The following is a 10,050-nucleotide window of genomic DNA, read 5'->3' on the forward strand; positions in this document are numbered from 1 at the left end:
CAGAAAAGTGAGGTCAAGGCCAAACTTTTATGGAATTGAGAAGGGCAGAGTCTGGACCAGTGCTCTCCCCACTAGGTGGGCTTTGGCCCCAACACACTCCACTTCATGACCGGATTCCTGTCTCTGAACTGATGAAACACTCTATGTTCAGAATCTAAGACCACTTTCAGTCGAAAATCAGGAGTGTCCTGGCTCAAATATTTGTGTTCAATACAAAACTCACCCATACGCTAATCTTCATATTCATGTCAGTCATCAAGCGATCATTTGTTGAGTCTTTTGTGTGCCAGGCACTGCACTACACTGCAGTTTTACAGTTTGTTTAGGGCACAGGCTTTAAAACAATCTTGCACATTCTTATTACGGTGCATTGAGTACTGCTGGAATGTCTGGGGGTGCTCTGCTTGCACCCCAAAGCCCCGTGGAAAGCTGTGTCCTCAGTCATCTCTACCAGGGTGAGGAGTGGAGACTGTGGGAGCCTTGGAGGAGGAGGGAGAAAGAGCCTGAGAGAGTTGTAAAAATAAGGAGGTAATCTCTGGAGAAGTTCCTCTCCATCATTAAAGAGGATCTTAATTAAGGTCCCTGAAATAGATCCTGAGAACAAGCAGCAGCTGTGGGAACTAGATCTGGCGGGGATAGCTAGCCGCCCAGAGGTGCTGGGTGTTAGCTGGCCGGCTCCTCACCTGTCATTAAGGAGTGGGAAATCGCCCCACATCAAAGCCAGCCAGGAAGGAATGTGACAAATGCCATTCAGCCTAAAAACAGTGATGAAAATGAATGCCAAGGTCTGCCAACCATTGTGTGCGAAAACTCCTGGGGCAGAAGAAGGACAATCCCCAGGGAGAGAGGCAAGGTGTGTCCAGCCAGGAAACAAGGATGCCTGGATCTGGGAACAAGTCTTCCCTTAGCCGTGGCAGTCAAGACCAGGACACACCTCTCCTGACCTTTGACCTTCAGGTTACAAGGGGCTGAGGGCCCAGAGGATCCTGGGAGAGAGAGAAGCAGTTGGGTCACCCCTTTCTGTCCACTGTCCCACCACCCTGCCCGATGACCAAACATGGCTCCTTCAGTCGCTGGGGCTGCCTGCCAAGCCGGAGCCTTAGCAGGAGAGGCAGGGGCCAGAGGACACCCCTGGCTGGGCTCAGCCACCTTTGAGGTTAACACTGGGTTCCAGTCATGTCCTGTCTTGGACCCCCCCGAATTCCTTTTCTGGGAGGCAGTTATTTCTCTTTTTATAATTTATGATGTAGATAATCCCAGAGGTTAAAAAATTAACCTCTGAGCCAGGGGTGCTTCATTACAGCACAATCCAGAGTGTGGGGGGATGGCAGCAGGTTGGCGTGACAAGGCCAGGTTATGGCTGACAATGGCAGGAGTTTGGAAGCAGATACCTGGGAGTCAGCTGGCTGGTCACTTGCCCTGATGATGTGCCAACGCGGTCTTAAGCGGGGATGTGGTGGCTGCACACTCTTTGTGCCAAAGCTGGGTCTACGCACACACACATCTGGTTGTTGTGGGGCAACTGCCGATCCAGGCACTTTTGTGAGCCTGCCTTACGCAGAAAGGAGACAAACAGCGGACAGAGGTCAAGAGACCGAAGTGGAGCAAAGAGAGACCCAAAGAGAATCAGGGAGACAGGGTGGCCACGCATCAGCCGCAGAGCAGTCTTCCCTGAGACATTGGTGTTTCCCCAGCAGCTTTCTCTCGCACTTGACCTCCAAATGCAGCACTAACGGAGGCCTGCCTGTCCTCTCTCGTGCCAGCCTTTCACTTTGAATCCTGTAAGCAACCCAAAGCAAGTTCACAGCAAGGTCCAAAAGCAGCGTGGCCAGGGCTCCATCGCAGTCTTACACAGCGGAGGCCCCAGCTCCCTAAGGGCAGGGAAGCAAGCCTGTATCTTGGCCTCTGAAGAGACTGCCACCTCACCTGGCCACAGCCTTCAGCCATCATGGGGGAATAGGGTGGGAGAGTGGGATAGACCCAATAAACCTCTGGCCTACTGTATATTCATGCTGAGGGCCAGAGGAAGTCAGAGACAGAGAGGATGGTGTGGACTGAAGGCTTCCTGGTGGAGGTGACGTGTGAGCTGAGCCATGAAGAATGGAATGGAATTATCACAGAGCAAAGCGAATAGCCTTTGCAGCGGCAGCTGCCTGGGCGGTGATCTGGCGCATGGGAGAATGTGCACTCCTTGAGCCACAGGTGACAGGATGAAAGCCATGGCGGAGGAACAGCGGCGTGGCCCTTGAAGTCCAAGGCTGCTCTGGGGTGGGGTGGGTACAGTGAGGATGTGTAAGCCTTTATGGGCATTTCATTTGGGGTTTTGAATGGCTGCTCTTGTTCTAAGGGCTGGACCCAAGGAACTGGGACCACAGGTACCAGGCTGTGCATGCCCAGGGACTGCCCTGGCATCGTCCCATCTTCTTGGCTCTGGTCCCTGGGATTCCTCATACCCTGGGAAGCCAGGCCACACTCTTTCTCTGCTTAAGCATGAAGGGAGGCACAGAGATGTGAATTGGCTGCAACATGCAGACTAGAAATCTGGCCTAAGGGAGAACTTCCTGACAGAGAAAGTTTGAAGCTCTTAAGACTCAAAGATGGTCTTAGAATGCTTTTTTCTGAAGCCTTCTCATGAGACCTTTGTCTGCTAGCTGCTGGTATCCCACTCCACTCCACACCTGTGATTCATGGATCCCAGGTTCTGGGGAACAGGACTTGGACAGGTCAGAGTTCAGCCCCTCCTCCACTTTCACAATAATAAAAAAAATAATTAGTATTACCACAGCAGCTGGCAGCCTGTGTTCCAGGCACTGTCTAAATGTTCTTCATGTATTAACTCATTTCATCTTTGCACAATCCTCTGGGGACATTATTAGCCCCATTCTTCAGTTGAAGAAACTAAGCAGCAAAGGCAAATTGCCCCAGACCACACCCAACAGGGTTGGAATAGGAACCCCCGTTCCTAAGCTCTCTACAGACCTGCCTGTCTTTGAATGCCCTCCACCTGGGTCTCAGCAGCATTTCCCAGGAGCCCTTTCTGTGCCCAGGTCTGTGCAGTCAAACAAGAGAACAGAACTTAACATGAAAAAATCAAGTCTACAGCGATTTTATGATCATCTGAGTTGCTGCAAGGCATCTACATGTGTGATGAATAAAATCAAGGGTCTTTTTTTCCAAATTCTAAATGTGGGCAGCTTGTGACAAAGGCTTCAGCATTGAACCAGCACAATTTACAAGAAAGCCAGGGGCGTGAGCTTTCCACTAAGCTCCTAGCGAAGGCCATCGCTGCTCAGCCAGGCCAGTGACCTTGGGCCTGAAGACCCCAGAAGGCCTTTGTGGAGAGCTTTGAACCAGAGCAGGGGCAGGAGCAAAGTGGAGAGGAACCCCATCATCTTCCAAACCAAGTGGCCCCAAATATATAGCCGCCTCCTTCTGCAGGAGAACCCCTGGGGAACCGCAGTACCAGGGTCTCAGGCTGGCACACAGCTCTCTGATCTCGCCATCTCCGACCAACAGGGAAGAAAGCAGACAGGCAGAAGACAGAGCCTACATAACTGCAGAACCTGGGTGGCTCACCCACAGCCCGTTGCTGGTGCTCCGACCGCCAGTGCCCCTGGCTGCTGGCCCGGTCAGGTGTCTGCCTGAGTCCTAAAGAGACACCTGAGCCTGACAGAGAGAAGTCAGTTGGGTTAATGCTTCCGTCCTCAGGACACAACTGTCACCTTTTCAAGTGCAAACAGACTCGAGGAGAAGAGGAAAGTGCATCTGTGGTGACTCACGCAGCAGACAAAGCATGAACCGCATTGCACGCTGCGGTGTGTGTGAGAGACGAGGAGGGCAACTGGCCAGTATAATGGAGCAGGCTTCCCGGCAGAGGGCTCGACAACCTACTTGACAAGTGGAACTTCCACCCTGTCCTGGGAGCAAGGCGCAGGAGGCCGGCCGCGGTGAGCTCACCTTGTTTGAACAATCCCGAAGTTTCCCCAGCTCAGAAATCACAGCTGGGCCGGTCCCCAGCTGGGTGAGTGGGGGCCAGAGGGTGTTTGCGGTGGGCGGAGGCCCTGTCCTTTCTCCGGTGGAGAAAGCCATTTATGACCTCACAGGATGAAAGGAACCAACCCAGGCCCGCTGAGCTGTTATTATAACAATTATCAGACCTATCACCTCCCTCTGGGAAATGTTCCCTTTCAAGTTGCGGTGCCCTCGTGTACGCTGGCTCACAGCCGCTGACAATCATTACCGGTGCCCAGGGCAACTTATTAATAATGCTTTCTTCCTTCTTTCTGACGTGGATGGACGTGATCTGTTTAAAGGGCCAGGGCTTTGCCAGGGGCTCATTAAAGCCACTGCAAGCTGCTGGGGAGCCAGCGTGTGTGCTCTCATTGTTACGTCCCAGGATAGTCTCCCCGCCACCCCCTCTTGCCCAGGTGACTAAACATGCCAGTGTCTCATCTCAGGAAGTGAACGTGGCTTTGATGCTGCTCAGGCTGCTGCTCATGAGCATTGGGATGAGGAAGGAGAAGAACCCAGGTTTGTTTTCCCAACTCTCCCCCCGCCACACACACACACTGGATGCCTCACCCCTACCACACCCCAGTGCAGAAGCCTCCAAAGATTTGGGGTTGGGGCTCCAGGGCATGCACGGGCCCTAGTCCCTTCTAGAAGTTGACTCAAGACCAAGGTCTCCTATCAGGATCTCTTTTTTCTGGATCCAGGCTCTTGGGAGAAGGAGGCCTTCACCCCACCACCCAGCACCCCCGTAACTGTCCCCGCTGCCATGGACCAGCAACAGAAAAACAGTGACGCTGGCTTCTCGAGGTAATAATGTCAAACCTGCAGCCTCCTCCCTTCCAACAGGCGAGTGGCGGAGACAAAGCAGGACCCAGCGTTCCCAGTGAGAGGCGCCAGAGGACGGGCGACTCCTGTGGAATTGCTCAGGAGGCTGTGCGCTTCTCTTAAAAGCGTTTTGGAAAGGGGACACTTCTTAGGAATGCCCTTTGTAAAAGCCAAATTGGATTGCGCTCTTAGGATTCCGTCGTTAAGCCTCACACAAGCACCGAGATGGGGATGAACATCACTCCCATTTTAAAGATGAGAAAAGCAAGCCCCAGAGAGTCATGTGATCACATACGCGGCTAGAAAGTGGGGGAGCTGCACTCTAAGGCAGCAGGTCCCCGGCCGGCCGCTTCCTGCGCCTCGGCACTGTGCCTGCCTTCAAGCTCTTCATGTCCAAAGAACACTTGCAAGGACGACGTTCCCATCTCAGCTCCCTTCCCCCAGGGAAGCTGACTCTGGACTGAGTCTCCCTCATGTCCGCAAGCGCTCTGTGCAGCCCGCAGGTTCCCAGTCCACTGGACGTGAGCTCTGGAGGGCGAGCAGGGCCAGCTTCTTCTCCTGCAGAGGCTGCTCCTGTCTCGGGTCTAGCGGTGGAGGTTCCGTGTGGGTCCAGGACGGGGCTAAGGGCCAGAGGAGGAAGGGGAGGGAAACAGCAGAGACAGTACTATGAGGCATGGGGAGGAAGAGGTGGGGAGGGGGGTAGTGCGCAGAGCAGGGGTGGGAGGTATTCACAGCCAGGTAGACAGCTATGGGAATAGGAAGGCTGGAAGGAGGAGGAGGAGGAAGAGAGGGAAGAAAAGGCAGAGGCAAGGGAAAAGACAGTGGCTGCGGAGGGCCATAGGATCCCAGGAAGGGACAGTGCTCTGCCAGGGGCAGGGGTGGGCCTGGTACTCTGTGTCCTGCAGCTGCCAGGGTGTCCTTAGGAACAGCACCCACGCAGGAGTGCCCCTGAGTGTGGCATGGGCAAAGCAAGTCAGACGGGGGGTGAGGAAAGGAGAGGTGGGGAGACAGCTCTCACAGGAAGCCAGGGCACAGGAGAAGGAAGCAAGGGCGCAGAAGGGACCAGTAGGGCAGGCCCGCAGGCTGGGGGCAGACTCCCTCTCTGGCTGGCCCAGTGGCTCCAGTGGCCCCTCGCGCCACCTTTGTGAACCCTGCCTCCAGGCTCAGGCTTCTCCGTGGCCAGCCTGGAGGCGCTGGCAGACACAGCTCCCCCTGCCTTCACAGCCCAGGAGGAAGGGAGGGGGCTTCCAGTGCCAAGAAACCCGAGGGCAAAGCCCTCGGTGGCAGTGCCTCCCCTAGTCCCACCAGCCTCACTTCCCATCTCAGATTCTTCTACCCATTCTACAGATGAGGAGACCGAGGTTCCAAGAGTTATGTCTTCCTGCCTGTCAGTGGCCAAGTGCTTAGAACAGGGCCTGGGCAGACAACCAGGACCCAGTCAATGTCACGTCTCTGTCTTCCTTGGAACCCTCCTAGGGTGTGCCATCTCTACATTTCCCTGGCTCTGGCCCTGGCCCAGCCATAGCTCTTGCTCCAGGGGGATTGGCACCCAGGAAAACCCATCTGGGCACCAGCCAGAGAGGTAGAAGGACGGATGGTAGACTCCTGCTGCCCTACACATATTCTGCCTGTGGGGTCTCAGGCTTCAGGGATGCCAGGTAATATAGGCCATAGGGGAGAAAGGAGGGTAGACACTTTTTTGCACTGGCCCCAAAAGGCACACATCACAAGACTCTTTGGGACTCGGGTTCCTCCTGGGGCCAGGCCAGGACCTAGAAAATCACAGGGGAAAATCACGAAGCAGTGGAGGAAGGCTGGGGTCCTGGAGACCCACCCTCATCAAGGAACAAGGTGGTCCAGTCCCAGTCCTCCCTGATGGAGACAGGCGAAGGTGGCATGTGGACCCCAGCAAGCCAGGAGTAGGATGAGCCTGGCTCAGGGCCCTGTTTATCTGTCTCGTGGGAAGGAAGGCGTGATGTGTTGGAAATGGCACGGGCTGAGGGTGCAGACCCTCTTCCTGGCCATGTGAACTTGGGTAAGTTACCTAACTTCTCCAAGTCTCCGTATCATGCTCTGTAAAATGGAGATGCTGATACATTCCTGGAGGGGTTAAAGAGGGAACCACAATGCCAGCACCTGGCAGCTGCGAGTACTTGAGAAAGTCTGGTTCCTTCCCTTCCCTGAAGGGGGACCCTGGGAGCCTCCCTTTTCCCAGTTAATGGTGGGCGTGTCAATCAATGATGCCCTGGAGAGCCTGTATTGAGGGCTGTCCCACATGAAAATGCATGGTTAGGCAACCAGGCACCCAGTCTTAGGCGGGCTGTAATGCTGGTGGCCTCAGCCATGGACAGAAAGCCTGTGGTGCTGTCCAGGCATAAGGACCAGGACCATCCAGGACATCAGAAGCAGCAAAGTGTGGGCTGCAGGCAAAGGACAATGAGGCCTGTCTTGTTTCCCACTGCCCCACAGCGCCTAGCAAAGCGCCAGGGCTAAGGAGGTCAGCCCAGAGAGAGCCCCGAGCTGGGTGGATGAGGCTGAGTTTGAGCACAGGCCTCCCTTGCAAAGCACATTGTGAAATGCCAACATAATTATGAAAATGCAAACACAAGAACGTTTGCTTATGGGAACTAATAGTTTTTAATGAAGGTAATCAGCCTCGTTAAATCAAATTATTAGCTTTGACAATAGATGTGTAAACAGGAAATTAATGAATTTGTTGGTTGCTCCTGCCTGCTAAGAAGACATTACAGTAGTCACCGTCTAGCCTGGATACACACATCTGGACTCCTCTCTCCTGCTTGAGCAATGCTCCCTGTACACACACACACACACACACACACACACACACACACACAAATGTCTCTCTCCCATCAGCTCAGAGCATCCTGAGAGGCCTCGTTCTTCTCCCTCCTTTGTTTCTTAGGCCTTTGTTAGTATTCTGATCCAATGTACCTGGTTGCTGCCCAGGAGACAGTCCTTGGGGAATACAGGATTGAGGGGACAGATGCAGGAAGAGGAAGAAGACATCGGGCTCTGTGTCCCAGCACACTGGCATACATGATCTCATTTAATGTCACAGGACTCTTCATACTATTATCCCATTTTACAGGTTAGGAAACTGAGGCATGGTGAAATGGTGGGTTGGTGGTGGTGGTTCACACAGCTGGTGTTAGAGGATAAGCCAGGCTGGGCAACAGGTTCTGTTGATGACATTGTCCCTCATCTTCTCTTACCATAGGAGGGACGTGGGGCCAGGAAGAGGCCCTCTCCAGCTGGAAGGAGCAGAGAGAAAATCTCAAATCAGCAGGTGGGAACTCATTGATACAGGAGAGGGTATTGAGAGGCCATTCCAGAATAGGGGAGCCCAGACTCCAGGGCTCACTGGTGGGGTTCTCTGTGAGCCAGAAGATGGAAATGGGGCCTCCCAGCTGGAGACACCCTGGCAGCAATGATATCCCCAAAGCTTCTACTTAGGAACATGTCAGAGGAGAAATCGTGGGACTAGTTCAAGTGGAGGTACAGAGAGGACGCCTTCACACACACACACACACACACACACACACACACACACACCAGTGTCAGCCAGGCAGGAGTCTCGCACAGCGCTGGGGGTAGGGGTGCTGGACCTATGGTTCTATGAATAATGCCGTGAGCTCAGGCAGGCACTGAGCTGGGGGCCAGGTGGGGGCTGAGGCAAACAACAGGCAGACACTCCCAAGAGACAGCTCACCCAAAGCACTGTGCGAGATACCATCAGGCAGTTACACCGCAAACAAGCCGCTCGTTGGGGCAACAGCGGAAGACGCTGCCATCTCTCACCTGAGGCTGGCAGATGGGAACATTAGTCAGACAGATGGAGGGAGGGCGAGTGCTGAAACCACCTGAGGCCCTGGCCAGGTTCTCCCTGTAAACAGGCCAGTCTGCCAGACCGGCTTGTTCCTTCTCTGGAGCTGGGGAGAGACATAGGCTGAGGCCCCAGGCCCTGCCTTGGGCAGATGGAGCAGACACAACCCCCGCCGTCTGACCCTAGGCGAGTGGCAAAGACAACCCCCACCATGCAGCAGCCTTGTGAAACCTGGTCTTATTTGGGGATCCACATTTCCCACACTCTCACTCTTAGAGCCTGCAATTAATTAGAAGCAAAATATTCTCCATTAGGATGCCCCAGATTGACAGCCATTGCTAAGAGACCAAAAGCTAAGAGGTGAGCTTGAGGTGGGGGATGATAGGATAGAAGGGTATACAGGGGTTTCTAGCCCACTGCCCACCGCCCACTGCCCCAAGGAAAGGAGAGTGGAGGTACTGCGTCCATGGTCTTGCTGCTCCAGTGGATGGAGGTGACCTGGGCTCTCTGTGTCCACATCTCCTCAATGGAGTCTCCATGAGGAAGAGAGTCTGTCTCCAGAGAACTAGGCTGTGACCTCAGGGTGCCTAGCCAGGTGTGGTGGAGTGATTTGGTAACTCCAGAATCCCTTCCCAGAAGGAACAGGTCTCTTCTCAAGTTGCACCTTGTGATTTAGAACCAGGAAACTGAAGAGAGCCTGCCATTGGACCCAGGCCTAGAACAGGGGTTGCCATTAGGGCAGAAGAGTCAGACCCAAGGAAAGAAGGAGGAGGCTTCATTTCTAGCCCCTGGCCCCAACCATAGACAGTTCCACCCTTTCCAGAACTCTCTTCACATAGTGTACATTCCTCTAGTTGCACAGCATGTAGTCATTAAACATGCGCCTCCTCGCACTAGACAATGAGCTGCTTAAATGCGGGGACAGTGTGCCTGACTCAGAATGGGTGCCCAGCATTTGCTGTGGTGATGGATAAATGACTAGACAAATAAGCACGTGGATGGATGGGGTGGTGGTGGTGGTGGTAGTGGTGGTGGTGTGGATAGATGGATGGATGGACAGTTGGATGGTTGACATATGAATGGTTAGATGAAGACTGCTCCCACATCCACCAGCACCTCTAGTGGCCATTGTATGTTTGCCTTGTTCTTGGTTGGAATTGTACCCGCCCTACATTCTAGTTCCACGCAACTGATTTCAATCTCCACACATGTGTCCTCACTCTACAAATTTCCCTTCTCAGAAGTGAGTTAGAGGCCAAGGCCTTTTCTCCCCACCCTTCTAGAGAACTTCCACAGCCCTGTTGGCACATGGATGAGGAAGGAGAAGGGGCAGGGTCAGAACTGGTTAAAAATGAACAGGCTTCTGAGGA

At 53.9% G+C, this 10,050-nt stretch overlaps 1 long non-coding RNA gene across 1 annotated transcript; it reads right to left on the minus strand.

Annotated features, from left to right (window-relative positions):
* Positions 1–7,262: 7,262 nt before the first annotated feature.
* Positions 7,263–9,212, minus strand: LOC106698484. Its single transcript, XR_002831195.1, has 3 exons — positions 9,140–9,212; positions 8,567–8,786; positions 7,263–8,108 (listed from the first exon to the last, which is right to left on the minus strand). It is a non-coding gene; the product is annotated as an uncharacterized LOC106698484 (long non-coding RNA).
* Between the last annotated feature and the right edge of the window lie 838 nt (positions 9,213–10,050).

The sequence above is a fragment of the Myotis lucifugus genome, unplaced genomic scaffold (assembly GCF_000147115.1).
Source record: "Myotis lucifugus unplaced genomic scaffold, Myoluc2.0 scaffold_186, whole genome shotgun sequence".
Taxonomy (NCBI): Eukaryota; Metazoa; Chordata; class Mammalia; order Chiroptera; family Vespertilionidae; genus Myotis; species Myotis lucifugus.